The 23,590-nt window shown below is 39.6% G+C and overlaps 1 protein-coding gene across 7 annotated transcripts in view; it reads right to left on the minus strand.

Moving 5' to 3' along the window:
* ZNF536 (zinc finger protein 536) overlaps positions 1-23,590 on the minus strand; it is a 605,226-nt gene that overhangs the window by 578,238 nt on the left and 3,398 nt on the right. For 4 of the 7 annotated variants that reach the window (XM_019505629.1, XM_019505627.1, XM_019505630.1 and 1 more), the window contains 2 exons: positions 11,977-12,107; positions 3,168-3,218 (listed from right to left, as the gene is read on the minus strand). The exons of 1 other annotated variant lie outside the window; for it this stretch is intronic. The gene's annotated coding sequence lies outside the window, so the exon portion shown is untranslated. The remainder of the gene's footprint in view (positions 1-3,167; positions 3,219-11,976; positions 12,108-23,590) is intronic. 2 more of the 7 variants (XM_019505631.1, XM_019505628.1) reach the window with 1 other exon arrangement.

Raw genomic sequence — 23,590 nt, forward strand, 5'->3', positions numbered from 1 at the left:
TGGCACAAAGAAGATATCAGAAGATAACATCATCTCTGATGTGCCAACCTTTATCATGGTTCTTTTGGCAAAATGCAAGCTGAATTGTCCTAATCTGGAATGTGGAAGTATGTCCTGAAATAAAAGTATATGGGCACATAAAGAGGTAGAAGTCATTTGAACACTCACTGCAATCCTGGCCTCTAGGGTCATTTTGGAATTACCAGGATGACAAGCCATTCTCTTCCCCTTTCTCTGGATTTCCACTACTTTTAAATGTTGAGGAAAATACAAAACACCCTGCTATTGCAGAGACTCTCTTCATCAACTAGGGAAGAAGGAAATTTAACTATTGTAGTGTGGTGAACTGAACTGGACAGAAAAGACCAGTTGCAAGAGGAAATGTGTGGATGCATCTACATGTGAAATTAAGGTGACAAAATAAACTATGGCACAGTTCTCCTGGGCATAGAGTCGACATGTGCACCTGGGACAGCAGCACTGAGCTGGGGTAGAGCAGGCCTGGGCTGGCAGCAGGCTTGTGGGGTCATCCCCAGCCTCCTAGGACAGAAGAGGCTGGCTAGGGCACAAGAGTACCCAAAATGTGGTGCCATGTGGCTAGATAGCAGTAAAGGGTCTGGCCCCCTTCTACCTGAGTTGATCAGGTGCCATTTATGCCCGGGTAAGTGTGTATTTCACCACAATTAATAACTCTGCCATCGGACAGTTCTGTCCCCGATAGTACTATCTTACAGCACAGTTAATTAATGTACTGTGCCCTCATGTAGACAGTGACACTTTACTGCAGAGTTAATTAGTCAACTGCAGTAAAGTGCATGTGTAGATGCACCCTGTGGGCTGAGTACTAGGTATCTGCTAGTGTAACCCACTGTGCAGCATGTTAGCCAGGCATGAGGATGCAAGTCTGTTACAGCCACAGCTACTACTCCATACATTTAGCTCAGGCTATTAGCTGTGGAGATCCCTGGTTCAATTCCTCATGTCAGCCAAGAGTACAATAATCACACCATAACCAGGTGTTGGTACAATTGCAGTAGAATGCACTCCACTGATCTCATCTGCTATAACAGGACTTCTTCTCATGATAGCTCCTGAAAAAAGGAATGCTGCATCTGGTGTACTAGAAAAAAATCAGGACTCAGAAGAACAGGTGACTTCTAGTGTCATGAGGTAGTTTATATACACAGCCATCACCATTGTTGAAATCAATGTCATGTTCACAGCTTCTGCCTCAGCCCCTGGAGTTCTACTAAACTGAAAATCCCTCAATATAATGACAAACTATTCTGCTTCTCTGAGTCTTTAGTCTGAGCTTTTAAGGATCTGAGTGCCCAACCTTTCCTATTAAATTACAATACTTATACTGCTGGAAGAAATCTAATGCATCTTGATTGTAATCATCAACCGTTCCAACATTGCCCCAAGAAGACTTTACACAGCTTATGACACAAGGATTTTTTTCACCACACTAAAATGGTTACATTTCCTTTTCCCCTAGTTTCCTTTGGAAAACCTCCATCTTTCAATAATTGTCTTCTCTGTAAATGGGACTAGAGTGTAAGCATGAATGTCTTTTTGGTGCAACTAACAAATTAGTCGTCATTGTACTTCAAGCAAAATTATCAGGAAAGCCCTGGGTACCAAAAATCTGTGGTTGTCAAGACTGCCTATTCTAGAAAACAGACACAGTCCAATTCTGAAACAGCTCTAGCACATGAAGAAACCCAACTGGACACTTTTGCATCTAAGATATTCCTGGATTTTAAGGCCAGAAAAGACCTTTATAATGATATAGTCTTACTTCCTGGATGATGGGCCAAACCATTTCACCGAGTGGTTTCTATATTGAATCCATAACTTCTGACTGAGCTCTTCAGCATCTTTTAGGAAGGCATCCAGACTGGAACTTGCAAACTGAACATTACTTGCCTTGACTATACTGTGCACTAACACAATAGAAGAAAGAAGTGGGGTCTGAAGGATATGACAAGCTAGCAGTGCACTACAACCATACAACATATCTAAGTCTCAGAAATGGGACTTTTTCTCAGAAAAGAATTTCTGCTGTATGAGTTCTGCAAGAAGAGAGGCAGAAACAAGTCCTAAAATACAAAAATCATAAGGGAAGCAGCTTTGTACGAAGAGTGCAGGGTTTCAGACAATACACAAATTCAGCACAAAGGAAGGACACACTGCCTGCATGACACATGACAAAGCAATCCTCCCCCATCCTCACTGGTGTAGCTAAGTCAAGTTCCAAATCTGTTCAAATGGTCTCACGCTAGTAGAGCAAAGGATGTAAAAATAATTTGCACTTATCTTTATCAGTAGGTTTCAGGGTACTTTTCAAAAGCAGGCAAGAATTACTTGCCCCATGTTAAAGATTGGGAAGCAAGCAGGCTCAAATGGTTGAGAGTTAAGGCCAGACTACACCAGTGGTTTACACAAGGTTGGTGCCCTACCAGAGAGAATCTGACCCCCAAACTGCAGATTCTTGATTGGATTTGGACAGATTAAATAAGGCTTATAAAGGATGCAGGGTCAGTCTGACAGTATGTTTTCAATAACTGAGGTATAGAAAAGACTTCTTTCATTTCTTCCCGCCCCGAGATATAAATCTCTGGCTTCAGACCCTGGCCTGTTGCATGAAAGAAAGAGAGAGAGATCTCTACATTTGACAACGCTTCAAAAAAGTAAGCAAGATCCTTATTCAAGTGCTTGATCTGAAAGGACCATTCCAAAGATGTGATTTTGAAAAAAAGTGCACCTTCCTTTTGAGTTCAAAAGTATACAATAAAGCTTAACTGCAAAAAGTGGCCAGAACTAGGCCCAGCTTCAAGGCAAGAGAGAACTGAAAAGATGGTGATTGTTTATGAACATTGTGGTATAAACCTCTGTCCTCTAGAAAGCACTCACTAAATTTCTGCCCCCTAGAAACCATGTGGACACAGAATGATGCAATGTTGTACAGAGATACCAAGCCATTGAGGCAAATTACCATGCAAATGTAGTTACACTGCTTCCAGGGCCCAAGCTAGCTCTGAAAGCTTGCACAGCACTGTATTGTCCCATGCAGACATGCCCTCAGTACAGAAATATTCTTGGTATGGAAAACAACTAGCTGCCACTGCAGAATCTGGGGAGAAAGGTAAAACTGCACTACTTACCTCCTGGGTGAAACCCCAGCTTTCTCCAAGACACCAATCAGATCACTTGCTCTAGAAAAACAAGGAGAAAGTGAACCTGAAGAACGTTGCCATCCTCTGAAATTCCTTTGACAAAGGAAGCAAGGAAAAAAAGCAGAATTTGTATTGCAGAGTTGATTATTCACAATGAAGTGGGAACATATTGGTTCAGCTTTCCAATGATTTTGTGAGAAGAGGAGTCAATCCATGACAGAACCCCACTTGAGACAAGTTAGAGACTGGATAATGAGAAAAAGTAGCAGCTGGAGAACAATCCTGGTGACAACATACGTTAGTTTACATTGACTAACATGTACAAAGGCAGAAGGACCCATAGAAGCAGAAAACTGTAGTATGTTTCACATGTTGAAGACTTCAGACAGTGATCATTCCTAGCACTCTCTTAGTCCTTATGTGCATTTATCAGGTCACAATGATGCACAGGATAGTTTTATTCTTGTTAATTGATTTGAACATTTAATGATGTCATGAGTAAATTCATGGGGTTACATAACAGAAAATAAAACTCAACCATAACTGAACTAGTTCAACATCCAAGTGAACCTGCAGACAAGAAATCAAATCCAAACATGCACAGCCCAACAACAAGTAGATTCAGAATCAACACACCATTTTAGACTGTATGCATGTGTACCTACACTTTCCCCTTTCACTGAAATGGGCAAGAAAGTCTATACTCTCTCTTTTCACATACATACACCTTAAAATATGATTCAAATGTATTGTTCCCCACACTCAAGGCAATTATTTGGGGGATAATGGTGCATTATTCTTCCCTTTCAGAATAAAAATTCTAAATGTAAGTAGCTTAGTTATCTGTTATTATGGGAAAGTTGAACAAACTAGAGTAAGAAACAGAACAGAGATGATCCTGAATATACTTTAAAATAAAAAGAAATTCTAGAGGTTTTAATAGGTAAGATTTTGTTGTGTTTTTAAAGCTATTCTGCAGCTATGGTTTCAGTCAGGAAAATATATGCAATCTCATAAAACATCTAATATTAGCATGCCTCTTCAAGTGCAAGTGAGTTGTCAATAAGACAATTAAGACAACATCAATAATACACACTGCATGTTATTATCTGCTATTCTAAATCTCAGCCTATCCAAATGGAAACAAAGGGTACATCTAACATTGGCACAAGCCCGTTGGCACTGGTGAAATATGGAATTCTGCATGTGTTTAATGGTACTGGTACCTGTGCAGGGAAAGAATGAATTGCTTTTAAATACAGTATAAATATCTCACATTAATGTAAAACCTGGCTCTATACAGGAGACTGTTACAATAGAAAAGTAGCAGTTCTGTGCTTAAATCAATCACATTTATCACATGATCCAAGTCAATAGAAGGACTGAATAAGTGCTATCATTGACCTTAATCAACTAACAATTGGTGTTCAGAGATCAAACATTCTAGATACAAAACCAGTTACCCCTTTCAAAATTTTAGGGATGGAGGAGGTTTTACATGCATATTCTTTCCTGATACTCCTTTTCCCCAAACTATTTAATATGGTTAAATATAACATACCATGAAGGCAATCAAATAGACTGGCAAACTTCTGACACATTTTACAAGGTTCAGATCTTGAACGGATAGGTATACTCTACCATTTAGTAAGTAAAAAGTCTCTCTTAAACTGTAATGTTATTTTTATTGTTTTAAAATGCATCAAAAATTGTAGAAAAGTATATAATAAAAACACCATTCAATAAATTTACTTTATGGATATAACCCATTTGGGAGTGTGTGTGCTGGAAATCATGCTTCACAATAGTTAATTTAGAGCTTACTCCTTAAGTCCTTTTTCATTCAAAACTGTCATTAGGCTCAAGGGGGGAAAGGACTACAGAATTGGGGCCTAACATTTTTTATTTATCCATTTCAGACACTGAATGTGATTTGAAATTGAACAGAATAGATTTCCCCATAACTAATGAACCAGATATATTCATACGATGTCGTTTCATTGATTTTACTTTGTTCTACCTATCGTTTGCATTCTCTTTTGAAGAATACATAAGGTTTGCTATACCGGATATGTCATTTACAATTATGATATCATTTACTGTTTCTTAATGTAAAGTGTGTGCTTTGTAATTTTATGCTTTCTAATGAAAGACTCCCATAAGTCTAAGTGAGCCTAAGTCTAAATTGTAATAAACCTACTCTACATGTTTGGGGAAATGGAAGAAGATTAGACTCCTTCTGAACTGGTTTGTCTGATTTTTAAAGATACCTCTTACCAAAAAATGTAGTAGGAAGAAAAAGAGGCCAAAGAGCAGAGTTCATTTTAGACACTTTCCAAGCAAAAATCCCGTTTGTATAACTGGTCATACAACACAGTTCTAGGCACTTAAAAAAAAAGCCTATTGCATTGCATAAACCATACCTCACAGGCAAGGCAGAAAATAAACAGTCTAAAAGATGTAGCAATAAAATAATTCTAATAATTCTAAAGTATTTTTTAACCTGATACACTTTCTGCAATTCTATTCCATTTCCTAAATAGCCATAAAGATTTAGTTAACCCTGATCATTTTCTACTGAGGCTATTTGAGTGAGTTTCTTAAATGTGTATGAAGTCACGAGTTTGTTTACTAATTTTTACTTGTCTCTGATTTATATTTTAATATTTTGTTTCTAAGTTACAATTATGCAAAATATGATTTGTTTTGGATGACTATTTGGAATGTTTACAATTATTTAATACAATTTACTTAACTATTTTGAAACCAAATGATGTGTTGAATTAAAAAAGGTTCAACACTCAAATTGCCTTCATATGCTCATTTTTCAGCATACTGCATTGACAGATGAGGAGAGCACATTTTCATTTGTACAATACGAATGGTGCTCTACCAGGTTGCACTGATGGAATATGTGAATTTAGAATTTTTTTCACAAAAGGACAACTTTTTTTCATGAAATCAACACTCAGTTTAGCTGTCGTTACAGGACTTACCGTATGAATGCAGGAAGAGTTTAAAAATAAAAGTGTGAAGCCATATTGTTAGATATAAGTATGGAATTTTATCTGTGGACTTTAGAATATCACAGGAGCGATTTAGCTGTGAGATTTAACCAAACATCCTAATACCACATTCTCCACTGAAATTTCCAATCTTAGGACATCAACCTGCACACGTTGGCCAACCCCACAGAGAAATTCAGATTTGGCTATAATATATAATTTCCAAAACTGCATTGGTCTCTAAGTCTTCACTATAACTACTATAAGAGCACAAAAAGAAACTGTTGGGGTGGGGGGGCATTTTAGATCTGTGTGTTAATTTTCCAACAGTAATATTTCAACCAAATCCAACTATTGTCATTATTCAAGTTCAAAATAAATCCTATTGAAATGTTTTGAACAAATAAGTCATTTTCTCATATTCAAATGAGAAAATGACTTATTTGTTCAAAACTTTGCTTTTCTCCAGTCATATTATCAATGCAGGACACTCAGGCCAGGAGTTTTAGAACTGTTCAGGTAATTAATTCAGTGATATGCAAGTACTATTCATCCACACAAATGGTCAAATACATTTGCAGACCTCATTTTTAAAATGTGAGGGTCCCCTTACGAGCTGTTGAAAGGGCAGCTGGGACAACATTCCTCAGGCCACTAACCTGATCATTTTAAAGTACCTCCTGGCATTGCTGATGGGTCAGAGCAGGGACCCTGAAATCTGAATGTACGGATGCTGTTAAAAACCCTTATTCTAATCTGTTCTGGTTTCTACTCCCAGTGGTTGCCTTCACTTTATAAAACTGGTAGCCTCAAGACCCAATAAGGTAACAGACCCATTGCTCCATTTCAAGTCTATTTGCCAACTAGCTGATATTTCCACCTGGAAAGTCCTCTAAGACAGATGTGAATGCCTGAATCCATCCCTATGTTTTTCACAGCAGGTCATATTTGAAATAGAATGGGCTTATATTACCTATAAACTGCAGCCTTTCCTATGGGTTTTTGACCTACAATGAAGAAAATCCCATCGAAATGGGTACTCTCGGGAGATTTCCCTCTTTTTCTGGATAAAATGTTAGACATCAGCTTGGGAGAGATCCATATCAGTGAAACCAAGCCCCACACCTTGCCCTAATTCAACTTGATGCTCCAACTTTAATACGAGACTGATCCAGGTTCAAATCACTACGTATTCAGCCCCTCTCCTAGCACAGATAAACTCATCTCACATACATTATACGTACGTACTCTCTCTGCCTGGACATTTATGGCACACTCCTCCCCATCGTATCCAAGCACCTAGTTGAACCAGCATCATATTTAGGGTGTCAGATTTCTTTGATGAACTGTTTTAAATCTATATGCATTACAGACCACGAAAGATTATGAGCAACGTTTCTGATGTGGGAAAGGAGAAGAAAGCTGCAGTGTTTTAGCAGTGATTTCACTGAAGGAAAAAGCATGATACTTTACTAGCCTCGAGCTTTTGGAAGAGGATTTCTTAGGCTCCAAAATCACAGGACTTTCAAGGTGCCACAACAGTCTGTTCCACAAAGGCTGCTGATGTCAAAACCATTAAAAGAACATTAAATGGAATACAGTTGGGGCAGGAAGCAAAGACGTGCTTCAGTCCCTTATTATACAGCCAACGAATGAAATCTTCATCTCATTGAAATCAACAGCAAAGCTGCCAGTGACTTCTTCTAGGGAGCCAGGATTTTACCCTTAGCCTATAAAGCCAGGATGGTTTATTGCATCTACTTTGTCCGACCTCCTGCATAACGCTGGCCCAAGCTTCACTGAAGAATTCCTGCTTAAGTCTGGAGTGGGCCATGCCTGATCCTCCCCACCACTGTCTGGATTCAGTCAAGGACAGAGATGTGTAATTTGCCCAATCTTCATTTTTAACTGAAATTTACTTTAGGCCTGGCTTTCTTTTTCTGCCACTTGGTGGAGGGGGACCTTAGAGCTGGGGGTGCAGGCTTTGTTGCTTCCCTCAGTAAGTCTGTCGCGTGATCGATAATGGACTGTGATTTGCCACAGTACGCGTGCTGTGCCCCGAGCTGTGGTAGCATTGCACGGCAACAGCAAGGGTGTGACATTCTTCTCACTTCACTGACATACACACAACACGCTACACAATATTCCAGCCCTACACTCTCTCTTGCAAGCATACCCTTTTGGCGAGGGTAAGCAAGCCCGATGCTACAAAAAAGACAGGATGAAAGTTTTGTGAGTTTTGTCAGCGCTGTGATACGTGGCTGCTTTGGAAAGATATTACAGCAATCCAGTGTCAAACACCACTCACGTTCCCGCTGTGACAGTGAACATGGCACACTGCATAAAACAGAGTGTGCTAGTTAAACTATGTAGCTCTTGAGCAGTGCCCTCCATTAAGTGTAATTGCATTATCTGACAAATAATCAATGTTCAGATGACACTCAAGAATCCCAACTGCTAATCCTGGGCTAAATGTACCTGGTATTCACTTTATTTTCAAAGTTTTCCACTCTGTCTTTGCTTCTATCCTAGCCACAAAGGAGACAGGACAGCGTCACAGTCCCAGCTTGCGGTAGGAATGGGCCAACAGAGCCCTTAGAGAGGTAGTAAGCTGATCTTAATCTGTACTCTGACAAAAAAGTGCCCTTAGCTTCTAGTGGGGAGGGAAGGACACGGCTGTTTGGTTGTGTTTGTTCTTAGGATTCATGCAGTTTTAGATTCATGTTCTGTTAGGTTTAAATTTAAAATATTTGGTAAAGATCTTTTTTATTTTACCGAGTTCCAAAGTGAAAGGAAACCACAGTGACTTTTATATTCAAGGTCTGCAAAGAAAATTAAAACAGCAAATATTTATTCAAAATAACCTGTGGGAGTAAGAGCTATTTTATGGCTCTGGCCTGCTCTGATGTTACTGCATGGAGACTGCATTTTCCTATGATTTGGCAAACTGGCCTCCTCTTGCCCCCTTTTTTTCCCCTCACCTGGACTGTCCAGCAAATACCCTCTATCTTTCACAGCTCCTTCCTTTACTCCCATTTCACTCAAAGATCAATCTCTGCTCCCCACTCTCCTTGGACCCTAGCTACACCCTGAGTTTAGATCCCAGTTGAACTCAGTTATGAATCTGGCAAGACTGCAGGCTCGGTGTCCTCACCAGTCCTCCTAGAATCAGGCAGCCAGACCTTAGGAGACCCCTCCTTACTTTCAGTTTCTGGTCTTGGAATGGATCCAGGTTGTGTACCATATGCATCCAGGCCAGAAAACTCATGGGTTCCACTTCTTCCCTTCTGGGAACCATGTGAGTGACCCTAGCTTGTTAGCCCTAGTACCAAGACAGATGGTGGGCTTCCTGACCAGTGTCAACTTTGTGGAAGAGAGATGTTTTGCTGACATATGAATAAATCCTAATATGAGAAGGGGCCTGTGGAATGTGGCCAGAAAAGTCAAGGTAAGAGGGAAGGAGATTAAAAAATACCCACTCATTCATTCTAGCAAAGAAAAGGAAGCAAAGTACAATGATCTGAAATAAAAAGCTGAAATCTCCTTTAATCCTACGAAGTTGTTGTTGCTGCTGTTGTGACCTTTCAGGGTTTTTTTTAAAAAAGAACTAAAATTCCAGACAACGTAGAAGTAATGCTAACACCACAAACAACCTTTTAAAGCAGACTGGACCCTAAATTTGATACATGGGGGTAGAGAAAATATGGCTCTGTATTACCTCACTTTCCTACAGATGGATCCTGCAATATAGATTATAGCTTCTAAAGCAAAAGCAACCTGGATCAGAGGTCTGTAGGCATAGACAGCTATTTCTAGTTTCAAATCAGGATCCCCAGTTCAACAACGCACACGTCTAACCTCATCCCTATTCAGCAAAGCAATTAAGCACATGCTTAAGTCCCACTGACTTCATGTTTAAATGCTGTGCTGATTAAAGACAGAATACGTATTTGGGGCTAAATGCACCAATGTTTGAAAAGATATGATTCACCCCTTACTTACTAACAAAGAAAAGCTCAGTAAAAGACCAACTGAAGAAACCCAGGTGGAGTTATCATACTGTAATAACATGCTTATTCATTGAACAACTTGAAATAACTGACACTCTTTACATGAATGTTAGTCTCATGTTTACAAAACATGAAACTTTACTGATGAAACAAAGAGTAAGGAACCACAAACTATTCATAATTTAACAAACTTAAGTTCCCCTCATAAATGCAATACAATTCCTAAGTTACGGAATACCAAACTGTAAATATGTTTGGTTAAAATACTGCCTTGTTGCAAACATATAAACGAAAAAAGGAAACCACAAGATCAAAAATCTTTAATTTAAAAGGAAAATGTAAATAACCCTACTTAAAAGTGTTTTATTCTTTTAAATTAATTTCTTGATCATGTGTTCAAAACATAACTTCTTTATATTGTATATATAAACACACATTCTCATAACGATATGCCATACAGCTATTTGAAAATAGACAGAAACTTCATACAATATAGTAAGATAAAATAGTAATAAATGTGTGTGTGGATGTGTGGGTATAATGCATACTCCTCTACTCAGAAGTCAGCCTCCATTCATACTTCATCCTGCTCCCACTACAGTTAATGGATATTTTACTATGGACTTTAACTGAAGTAGAAGTAGCCCTAATAGAATAATGGGTAACTGGGTTCCCTATCAGAAGGTTTAAGTGTTAGCAACACCTCTGATGATAAACTAATAAGTTAGAAGAGCCTTCTTCACCTAAATGTCCAGCAATGATTGGACTCAATAAGGGCTGAAGATTGTTTAGAATTAATGTTGTTCACATTTAAATACAAATTATCTTAGTAAGGTTTTTCATATTGACTATGCACTGCTGTTAATCCTTCTTATTTCTATAGAAATTAATGATTCCTACTCAATATATAAAAGCTATACTACTACTACGTAATGATCTCTATAGGGAGCTTACCCTAAATGGAAAGAACTGAAGGGGACTAAATTCTACATGCTGTAACTAGACAACCGAGTAATACCATGTATCCAGCTAAAGGTACAAGCAGCTTTTGAGGCAAGGATAGCTTTTGATTTAACAAGCCTAAGTTACTTCCATTTTATTCAAACAATGCTATCTGAATATAAAGAGCTGCAGAAAAGCCTACAAGAGAAGAAATTTCACAGCGTGTCTTACAAAACCTCTCCAATATGCTTAAATCAGAAAAGACTATGAGTGATATAGTGAAAGAGAAGGGCATCGCTCTTCAAACCACAGAGACCCATGCAAAACTCTCCTATAATCACTAAGCTATTCATTCACCCTTCCTTACTGTGCTACATACTTTTCTTCTACTGCTGGCTCACTCCTCTGGTGACATAGCCTTCCCACATGGTGGCAGAACATCCATGAAGTGGACCCAATGGAGTGCTAGTACCTAAACTTTTGCTCTAATAGGCCCAGGAGTGGAGAAAGCACATTGCAGGGCCTGGGTTCTTTCTTCCAGCTTCCCTCTGGCTTGTTGTTAGGTTTAGCTTTACCCACTGGTGAAAATTAAACAAAAGACTGAGCGTATTAAAGACTCTAACTAGCAGATCCAAAGCCATAAATATATCACACTTTTTTTACTCTGTGCTGGCTCTGGATTTTAAAAAACGCAGAAATTTCTGTTCCACTAAAAACATAATTAAAGCACACATGATGAAATCATAAATTAGGGAGTGATAAATTATTTAATCACAACAGAAAATATCTTCTAAGGATTCATGTATCAGTTTTTTATAAGGAGCAACATCAAAAAGTTACCTTTGTTGTGATCAAAGGACTAGAATTCTGTTGTACTTCTGAACTGTAACATTTTGGTTTGACTAAACTCTATGACCAACTTTCTCTAGACAGGACAATTAAACTCAGAATAGAAAATCTTCTCTCACAACCTAAAAAAATAGGCCGTATTAAAACCATTTGTGTATGATCTAAATTAAATGAGGTACATGAACAAATGCTATACTCTATAAGAATACCATACATCAAATGGACTAAACATTTTTGTAAAGGCATCCAATCTTCTTTACATGTTCAATGTAGCCATAGAAGAGAAGAATTCAAACTGTCATAACATACTTATCAACAAATGGTTCCCAAATCTAGTAATATGTATTTATTTAAATAATTTACCATATTTTTACCAATCTCCTAGAAATAGTTTGCATGGTCATTCAACTCCATTTAGCAAGTTATTTCACTGAACAGAAGTGATATTTAAATTAATGGTGAAATTATTTCAATAGTTATTACTATTGAAGAAATCAGTGCTAGCATCATAAAACTAGAAATGGCCCATAGTCTGTTGATGCTAAAAAAAGAAAAAATTGGAATACCTTTCTGAATAAAACAGTAACTTATTTCTTACAGGATTGTGGCTTTAATCTAGCCTAATCTAGCAGACTGAATATTATTGACTAAATTCAAACATAAACAAACAGTGCCCAAGTACAAGACAACTATGATTCTGACCCCCAAAACAATTTTGATAAGTTGACTTTGTGAAGACGATTCATGATAACAAGCACTTAAGTTGGCAATAAGTATCTGCTTTCCTGGCCCTATAAGAGTAATTACAATGTACCGGCACAGAAGACTTTGATTTTTCAAGTGATGACCATTTCTCCAGCATATTGTAGCTGCTTGGTGAAACACTGAATGAAAGTAGTCCTTGCAGATGCAGCAACACCACCAACCTCCAGTATGCACTTTGCTATGTGCCTGCTTGGGTACGTAGCACTCATTAATTAGAATTTCATTCTTCTAAATGCATTATACAGTGGTTTTTTGCACTTCAGAGAAAGGGAAGTGGGGATGCTTGGGTACTAACGTCAGGCCAAGGCCTACGCTGTGTGCATGAACCTTTTCCACTGCTTTCTGGGGCTCTGCAGTCATGGAAGCAAACTTGGGATGAATAGAGCCATAAGGTAGCCTTCAAGACTTATGGATTTAAACAGTCCCCTAAACAGCCATTTGTTACCAAACATATTGCAAACCAAAATAATTAAAATCCCATCTGAACGTACATCTCAAATAGCATTCTCAGTTAGATTTTTTTTAAGTATTTAATAGATTTCATATGAACGATAACCTTTAGCTGATATTTTATTATAGTGCACATTCCAAGGAACTGATTTTATAAGCTCTCCGTAAACAGTCCTTGTTTTCTCCAATGAGAATTACTATTGCATATGGGCTGCAGATATAACCCTGTCTAGTTTAAGTCCTGCTCACACTGCAGAGAAAAAAACCTGACTCAGTGCCTAAAGAAAACAAGTTCCCCTAATGTCAATTTTTAAGCCTACTTTACCAAAATTAACAGATATTCCTAAATACAGGTTAGGGGCCTGGTCTGGAAACAATGGAAGTCAACAGTGAGATATCACTGTATATCCATGGACTTTGAATCAGGTCATAAGAGAGTATTTTTTGCTACTATTCTCTCTGACAGCTATATCAGAAACATATTATTCAGTTTTAAAGATAAAATTAGACACTGTCAAGTTAATTTAGGTTTTGTAAAATCAAGGTTACAAAAAATCCAAGACCAATAGAAATGTTTCCATGATCCTTTTTTAATCCCACTGAAAACATTTGTTGTTGTAAACATTTTTGCTGGCCAAGCGTTGCAGCATTGTGCAAGTGCATGGCAGCCAAAGAGAAACGGGCAAGAAACAAAAAGAGAGACCGACTAAACTGATTTCATTTTTCCAAACAGGGTAAAGCGCATAAAAGAAAACAACAAAATTTGCAAATAAATAAAGTTTATTTTTTAGACAAATATTCAAATTTAATTCACTTGCTTGGTAACAGGACAGCCAATGGAAATTGCTTTTGAAAATAAATGTACAAACCATCCCTGTTATGGCCAGATCTCTTCTTCTCTCCATGGAAAAGGAGGGGTGTGCTTCCACACTGCAGTATAGTTCCTTGTTCCCTTATATTACAGTCATGCTCCTCTGGTGGATAAGTCCAAGCAGTGCCTGTCCAAGCTCCATAACTACCTCTTCCTTTTTCCCTCCCCCCTGCTGACCTCCCAGGTTTCTGTGTAGAAATCTGGCAGGGGGTTACTACTGGAAATCAGAGCTATATTTATTCCCCTGGCTCCCCTCCATTGCTGTTATAGAGCAGCCAGAAGGGGAACCAACCAATGCAGCATGAGATCTGCCAGGATCCTGCTGCCAGAGAAGTTGAATGAAACAAGGGTGTATGAAGAGACAAGAGCTATCAAAGTTGATGTCTCTGTCAAAGGACATGGTGGTTCCCCTCTGCTTGGATTCTCACCTCATTCCCATTCCAGAGCCTAACAAATCCTCCTCCCTTGAAAAGAGGCTTGTAAGGAAACTCTGAAGTGAGGAACCTTATGAGGTTTCTCCATAAATAAATGGGAGTCTCTTCATGGGAATGGAAGTATTCACATAGCCGCCTCGCTGTATCCCCTAAGGCACGTCATGTCTAATTATGTGATATTACACTGTAGCCACACAGTATTATTATTGCCAGTTGATTACCAGGCTCAATGTGCTCAATGCTGTACAAATAGAACCGAGATAGTTCCTCTTCCCCAAGGAGTTTATGATATAGTGGCCTAAACCCACATCTCCCACACACCCAGGGATAAGGAGTCAGGGAGAGGAGAAGGAGAGGAAAAAAAGAGTGATGCAGGACTGGCCTGTACATCAGCTTTGTTCAGCTCTGAAAAAAATTGGGTGACAGTAGCAACAAAAATCCATAGGCTATACATGGTGTGTATTATCAAGATGTGGCCCATTCCTAGCTGACCTTTCCACTCTTCTGTTTACTGGATCCAAGCCCCACAGCGCTGGGTCTGCTAGTCCTTGATATTGTGCTTTCTATGGGGCAGAAACAGGGCCAAGCAGTGCATGAGCTTCCCAGCTCACTCTCCCAGGATTTCATACATGTTTCAGCACTGAGACACCCTGCATCACTAAACCTACTATCCTGGTGGCTAGGGCACGCACCTGAAATCAAACCAGGTATCTCTGGGTGCGTCTGCACAAGACACCGATTGCGCAGTAGCCTGATACCACTGTGCAGAAACATCTCATGGCAAAAACTATCACGTGACGCTGCTGGGCAGTAGTGTTAGGCTATTGTGCAGTAGTGTCACAAAAAGGCTTTCACCGGCACTACTGCACAGTAATTCAGGTTACTGTACATTTCTTTGGCACTTGTTTATACAACTACCTGTTTATTCAAGTACTAAACAAATGCGCAGTAACCACTGCACAGTAGTATCTTGTTCTGCTTAATTTTGAACAGGTCTCCCACATCCCGCCCGAGTGCCACAACCATCAGGTTAAAGCCGCTCACTCTGACCCAGTGAACATTTATATATTTCCAAATCATCTTTAGTATGAAATGACTAGAGGCTGGGGGTTATGACACGTATATGTGATGCAAGACCCCTGGAAATAAGAGTCCCTAGTCCATATCAGGAACAACAGGAATGTTTTGAAGCTAAGTCTCCTGCATCCCAGGTGAGTGCCCTGTGGCTGTAGTCAGGTGGACAAAGGTTTTCTTTCTTGATTTGAACCAAAACTTCCACTCTGGACCCCAGAAACCCTTCTCCATGAAAGTTTTGTTAAATCCATGTTGTTATCAGTTGGGTTTCAATGAATCAGCATTTGCTGACCTAACCCCTCCCACACACAAACATTTCTAACTGGCTCTGGACAGAAAGATGCTTTTTCCTGTGTTTGGGAAGTACCAGGCAAACTAAAGATACTACCAGAAGTAAATTAAAGAAAAAATGAAATAAAAATCTCGGGTGGTTTTATTTTCCGTATTGTTAATTTATGTAATAGCATGTGCAAGATTCAGGTATTGTATATAGAAAATACTCGTGCATGTAGGTTTTTGCATTTAAATAAAACAGAGATTCTTATCAATTCTAACAAAATTAAAGAATATTTTGAAAAAACCAGAAATATTTTCAAAAGAGTTGATAGTAACAGCTTCCACAACAGTAATGACGAGAGCAAAAAAGTTTCAGGAGCTGATAGAAGTTATGTTACAATAGAGCTGGACCAAGATTTTGGAGTTTCTCGTCCCACTGATTTTATTAATACCTAGAGAAATGCCATTACTGCAGCATAATCCAGGTGAAGCTATGAAGAACAGATCCCTTCACCCTTTGCCTTCTCAGAGATCCTTCTCCTTCTTTCTTTTTGTAACTGAAATAATGAAACAGGAAAAAAGTTTGATTCAAACACAATCTCTCACACTTGCTTGAGGACATGTATCCATGATACTAAAAAACAATTTAGTTGTGAACGGTGTCCACAATTAAATGAGAATCTACACAAGCCTCCCTCGCCTGACTTGGGGAGGTTGTTATACCTATTGGCCCAGCCCTGGTCTGACCGAAATCAGCAAATTGTCTAATGTTTTCAACGAGAGCCATGTCAGGCCCTTGAAAGGCATACCAGATTGATCCACATTTTTCACTAAACTTCCTGCACTTTCTCATTGAACTTGGACCTATAGTTTTCTATCAAAACTCTTTGCATTAAACATGGTCTTGATGCAAAGCCAAGTGCAGCAGCAGCCAGTTCAAAATGAGACTTTATTTCAAATGTAGGGTTTGAGCAAACTCACTGTTCAAAGAGAAGCTCAGGAGAAGTCATGCAGATTGAAATCAGTAAAAGTACTCAAGCAAAACCTTTTTAAAAAAACCCATGGAAAGATTGACTACACTAGTGATTTTTTCACCCGTGTAGCTGCAGTAGGGTACACCAAAGCAACCCCCTCTTACAGATTCTCACCCCCAGTGTAGAAAGTACTCTCCACTGCTGCAGTTTAGCCAGTTACAGACATACGGCAGTTCAAGTCACTTCTTCCCTTAGCAAAGTTGATTTGCACAAGGGAGTTCACTGTTGCACCTGTGTTGCTGTCACGATGTGATACAAAACATCTGATACAAACAAGCCCTGAGTTTTACACAGCCTTATAACTTAGGACTATTACAGAGCTCTCAAGAACCGCAGTGCATGTCTACAGAGATGATGTTACCACTTCACAAGAATATGAAATCAAAACACTGGACATACGTGCAGCTGTATCAAAAATAAGCAGTCTTAGGAACATGAAGAGCCATGCCAACATGCCAGCCCTTTCTAATTTAAAACTTAATCCACATCCCCCTTTCTCCACCAGACTTCTTAAGAACTTTTTTTCCAGCAGCAAACCTAGGTTTCTCTTGAACTCATTTATATTTTTTGCTTCTCTTGCCTGTCCTGTAACTTATCCCATATGTTTATTACCCTTTGCATGAAGTAATTCTGCCGGAGTTTCCTATTTACTCTGAGTTTCTTAAATTTTAAGGGGACATATTATACACCTATGCCTACCATCTGTGACGGCTGATATTACAATGATAAGACTGAGGGTAACAATGTCAGCGCAAATCTATGGAGACCAATTTATGACAGTGAAATAAAATGTTAATACAAAGTATACTATCACTTAGAAAAATAAATGTAAGGCCTCCCCTACAACCTAGTGTGGTGCTGCCATGTGGTTTACTCAGGTCTGATTCCCAGACTGTCACTTCCAAGACCAGCAGGGGGCAGAACTACTGAAGAGGCAATATATTTAGCCCCTGTTGTGAGGGACTGCAATGTGTTACTCCATAACACCCCCTCTAAATGACTGAAGAGCAGTATTGATGAGCTCAGTAGGGCTCCAGTCATCCTCCCACAGAAGGACAGTGACTGCAGCAGAACATCTCCAGGACGTAAAATAGGAGGGGAGGGCTCCAGTGAGAACCACGATGCTCACCAGAGTGAAAAAGTATAATAAATACAGCTATAATTGAAGTAGTAGTAAGGCAGAGGCAAACTTAGGATGGAATAAAGAGTCACGGTTCCTTTAAATTTCAGTCACTTTCAATGAAATCCTAGTGAATGGAAGTTGGAAAAAACACTCCCCTCGACATCAGCAGGCCCAGGACACATTCACGTGCCTAGGCAACATGGAGTGCCTGATTTCAGTCTTTGGTCACTGACTTGTTGTCTAGCCACTTCACCACCCCGTCCTAGTTTCTCCCGTCCATGAAACTGCATCACGTCATCACTGAGCTGGGTTCCAATTGTCTAAAGGAGACTCTAATTTGGGGCTTCTCTACCATAGGCACCAACTTTAGCCACTTAGGGCACATCCAGACGACTGCACATGTGTGGCATGAGACACTGTGGACCTGTGTGCGTTGCCACCCACTGCACACACCGCACATGCAGACGTTCCCCACACTGTTAATTTGCAGTGTGGGTGGGCTGGGCGTTGACACCGGGAGGTCCTGGGATCAGAAAACCCCACAGGGCAGCACATATGGGGGCGCTGCGCCCCTCAAAACCAGAGCCTGGCTAGCTGGAGCCACATTCCAGCTGCCAGCCAGGTTCCTTGCTGCAGGGTAGCTGCAGCTGCAGCCCCCATGTGCCCCCAGGATCTCAGGTAAGGGTGCTGGGGCCAGCCTCCCCACCGCCCACCGAGGAAACATGCTGTGCACCAGAGCACATGCGCACAGGGGTTTCCTGGGGACAAATAGCAGCAGCACACATTTGTCCCTGGAGAAATGCATATTTCCCACTTGTGGGAATGTGCTCTTAGAGTGGAATTGTACATCTCTTTGCCTAATATATAGCCACATATGGGGATGGCACTGCTGACCCTGCCTCAGCACTGTGGACATGTAAGCACATGTGTGTAGATTGAGCATGCTGTATTAGCTAAGCATTGGGCAGACATGTACACAGGCAAATTTAGGAAAAATTAGGGATTAGGGGGAAGGAGTGAGAACTAAAAGACTGTCCCATGTGGTTGAAGCAGCTGCCCAACAAGATGTAAAATGGGACTTACCCCAGGGCTAAGCACCCCATTACTGTTATTAAGAATTACAGTATATTACAGTCATCAACGAAAAGTCCTACCATAAAAAAAATATTGTTTATTTTACAATTTATATGAAAAGATTTGCCTTATTTTGTCTTTTGTTGAAAGACTCTCACCAGGGATCATAAATGCGCCAGCATACAGTGCAACAGGGATCAAATACTGATGCTGCCGGGGCTATTTTAACTGGGGTTTTTTAATTTTGTTTAAATTATCGTGGTATTTATAACAGGATTGTTTATCTTTAATATAGTTCTACCTGACCTAGTGAACTTAGCTCTTTAAAAACAATCTTGCATATTGTATTTAGATTAAGACCTATTAAAAAAAAATCAGTGATTTCAAAACACTTTCAAGGCCCCAAAAGCACGGCTTACTAAGATGATTATAATTAGGCTGCCACAAGTCTTTTTCTTTTTTGATGCATCTGGTTATCGAGCAAGTCCATGAGATGCACCTGAAATGTTAAGTGAATTTTAACACCTGTGAAAGATTCCAGTCTTGGAGGCTCTCCCTGCTGGGAGCCCTCTGTTTGTGTACAGAACTGGGAGAGCCGAGTAGGGGCAGATGTCTCCTCCTCGCCCTACCAATGTGCTGCTTCCGTGACCTGCATCGCTGCTGGAAACGAAAAGGTAACTTCTAATCTCCACATTCGTTCAGCGTTTAGCTTTGTTGTTTGAACCTGGCAATAAAATTAACAGTGCCGTGGAGGGTTTTGTGATACACTAAGAAATGGACTGACACCACCAATTTTTTGCATGTTGGGCACCAAACATCCATCTGATCACTACTGCTTTCAATCCCTTCTGTCCAAGGTCAGATTCCGTCTAGTGACTGAGTCACAAAAAGTTCCTTTCTGTTACCAATTGCATGTACCATTCAGTCACCCAACTTTACACGAGCACGGCTCATTTTTACAGTGTCCCTAGGATCATCCAATAAACATGTTCGAATTATTTTACTTTTACATAAGTAGATTTTCTTGCACAGTAATTCATCCTTTCTTCTCGTTCTGTGAACATCTGTGCCCAGAGTGTCTTCATTAGAAAGAATTTGGATTTTCATCTTCTTTTGCCAGAAATAAGTTTATTCATATTTATATAAAGGGGAAAATACATATTCTATTTTTCTCTATTTGCTTCTCTCCTGAATCCAAATTGCTTACACCTTTGAAAGAGTCGCAAAATGCCCTAAAGAGAATGAGGTAAAAGCTACGAAGAAAATGTAAGGTGTGAATAGGACTACATGAAAATGGAATTCCAAATATCATACTGTTTTTAGCATTATGAAGAGCTTAGATACAGCTATTCATAAATCTGAGAGAAATTCAGAAATTAAGATTTAAATTTACTTATAAGTCCTACCAAAACATGCTAAATCAGAAGATGCTAAAAAGCTGTAATTGTCCTCATTCAAACTTGAAAAATAAATCCTTTTACTATTTTCTTTTTTCTTTTTTTTTATAAAGTTCCTATAAATCCATGCAAATGCCTTTTTTATTCAAGGCACTCTAAAGACACCTGTGCAATTCACAGCCAACTTTAAGGAAAAGGCAACATTTGGAAAAATAACTTATACCCATTTTCTTACATTTGAGGAAAACTTGTGCTTCCTAAGAAACAAGCAAGCCCTTTTTAATGGGCTAGTGGATTTTACAGTCTGTTCTAATGCAAATTTTTTGGTCACCTAAGGCTCCCATGGTGGGTAAACAACCTAATGTGTCAGCTTTCTGTACTGAAGATCACACTTTCTAATCTCAGCGCTGCCTTCACTGCTGCAAGCTAAACAGTAGTAGTGATGCTGCAACTTCCAGACTACTCACTTTCCTTTCTGATAATGAATGGGTTGGGTAATTCGCCTCTAGCATGGACAAAAATATGACAATCAGCCTCTTCATTTTGTAAAAGTCTTTGGTGAAGACAATGCTGGACAACTTGCTGAGCATTAGAGATCTCAAGTATGCTCATAAGTTAAGAAGCCTGTAGAACAATTCCTTTTTCTTTCTTACAGTAGACAAAGTAATTGCGAAGGTATTAAAGGCATCTTAATGCAGCATTTCTGTAATAATGGCTTGCATCTTCAGGGACACTTTTGCCAAACACTGTTTGAGTCTGAAAAGATTTTTGGATGCATTTTCGACAAATGTAATATAGGAATGAACCTCTCTTACACATACAGATGTTAAGTTAATTGTCATCCTCAGAACAGTAAATGAAAAAGGGTTTAAAACAGTGCACATTTTTAAACAATTAACATTAAGCTCCATTTTACTTGCAACAATATAAACATTAAGTCATACTCAGAGAACTGAAGACAGAGCAAGTACCACAAACTGTCCCCTTCTACAAAATGCCCTGAAATATGAATCAATACGTTAAGTGGTTGTTCCCAATTTGGTCTGTTTTCTGTTTACACTGTCCTGAGAGCCAGATTGATTTCATTTACAATTATTCTCTGAGAGAGAATAAATGACAACAAATATTACAACCTTGATAAGGTGAATTTAAAAAACCCACCAATAATAAAAGGAAAACTAGACAATATATTAAGACAACAAACAACAAGCTTTTGTATTGACTACAAATCAGATTGCTCTCTCAAGTTGTCCAAGTTAAGAAAAACAGATCAGCTGTCTACTGAACATAGGGCCTGATTTCCAGAGGAGCCAAGCACCTAAACTCAATCTAAAGTCAGTGAGAACTGCGGACACTCAGCAGCTCTGAAGATCAGGCCCAGACTGCATTATAATATAAGTGGCGTTTAGGGAGAGGTTTTGGTTGGGGTAGGAGGGGGGGCACGGAGGATAGGGGGTTGTGGTTGCTGTTGCAGAAATGAGAAGGATCCAGGTAATCTGTCCAAGTACTGCTGCTACATTCATGGGTCCTAAAGCTACCTGACTCTCATCTGTGGGGGAAAAAAAGTTAATTCATAGGGCTCATAGGGCTTGCATTTATCAAGGAGCAGGATGTCAATGCTATCATTATCAGGCAAATCAGCCAGGCGTTTAATGGTAGAATCAGGAGACATTTGCTCTCCACTATCAGAATGACATCATAACTAAAACGGCCTTCAGCAAGAAGGGAAGAGAAACATTGTGTAAAACTTGGACTAAACCGGCCTTAACACTTCCATCATGTACTGTATTGACTGAGTCACAACTCCCTCTCAGGAGGGAATGCCCTTAATGTCTTGATGCTTAAACTTCATCTTGATGCCACTCCAATAACTAGGATCTTATTATTAAAGACATATTTGCAAGCCTCTGCTCCCAAAAGCAAAAAAAACAAAACAAGCGAATGATAAACTAGCCACCTAGTTTAAAGGAATGATTGTCACACAGCATTTACAAATTCACTGGAATATTTCAGGCATTTTAAAATACTCCAGTGATCTTTACTCTTAGTAAGCTGCAGTACATGGGGAGGGGGAACTGCATTAAGAAACTAATTGCCTCTATAATATAGAGAAACAGGAGCTTAGGTTAGTTAACTGTTTTACACACACACACACACCCCTTTGAGTAATCAGAAGTATTAGTGATGAGCTGCCCAATGAGCAGAAACATGAAAGCAGTGCACATTTAGCTCCCACAGCAGCTGCAACTAACTACACAACCCAAATACCAAGCATCACAATTTGTCAACCTTTGCCTCTCCCCCAACATCCACGCAGGTACCCAGACACTGTGCAAAAGCCTCACCTTGCCTAGAAGTGTGCGAGGAAAGAAAAAGTTATGAAAGCAGACAGAAAACCTAAAACCCCTGAGGCTACAGAAAAATCCCGCTATTGAGAAACAACCCCAGAGACCACATCGGGAATGTACAGCTTTCAGAAGCACTTCTCATCTTATTTGCACTTAACCTATTGATGTACTTATGCAGGTCACTTACTTTTCGGATATGTTTGAACCCTGTACAATCATGCAGATCGCCGCGGTTTTCACGTGGGTTTTGGTTTGTTTTTGGTTTGTTTGGATTTTTTTTTTTTGGTTTGTTTTTGGCAAACGAGTTTCATTTAAAACAAAAAACAAAAAGATCCAATTATGCAAATCTGCTCCCGGATAGGTAGTGAATATTCAACACGATGGTGCTACTGTAATAGTTCAGTGCAACACACTGTACTGGACAGATTTATGAGGCAACGTCACTACTACGCTCTGGTCCTCGCTGGAGCATCTTGAAGTTAATTAAAGCTGCAATGTCCACTTTCCCAGCCACCCTCCCCATTCAGGTTTACTATTTCAAGCCAGCCAGGGGGCCTCTGCCCCCGCCCCCATTTAAGCAGCCTTCCACACTCAATGAACAATGAACAAAGATCTGAGTGACTGGGGGGGATCTCCGCAGGAATCATCAGATCCGGTTGGACCAAGTAAAAATATAGTTGCTAATATTAAACTCGCAAAGAAAACAGTCTCCTCCAAGTGGACGTGCAGCGGCGCCCGGCCCCCGCCCCCCCCCCCCCC

Source organism: Gavialis gangeticus, unplaced genomic scaffold, assembly GCF_001723915.1.
Source record: "Gavialis gangeticus isolate Ggan-Ray unplaced genomic scaffold, GavGan_comp1, whole genome shotgun sequence".
NCBI classification, from domain to species: Eukaryota; Metazoa; Chordata; order Crocodylia; family Gavialidae; genus Gavialis; species Gavialis gangeticus.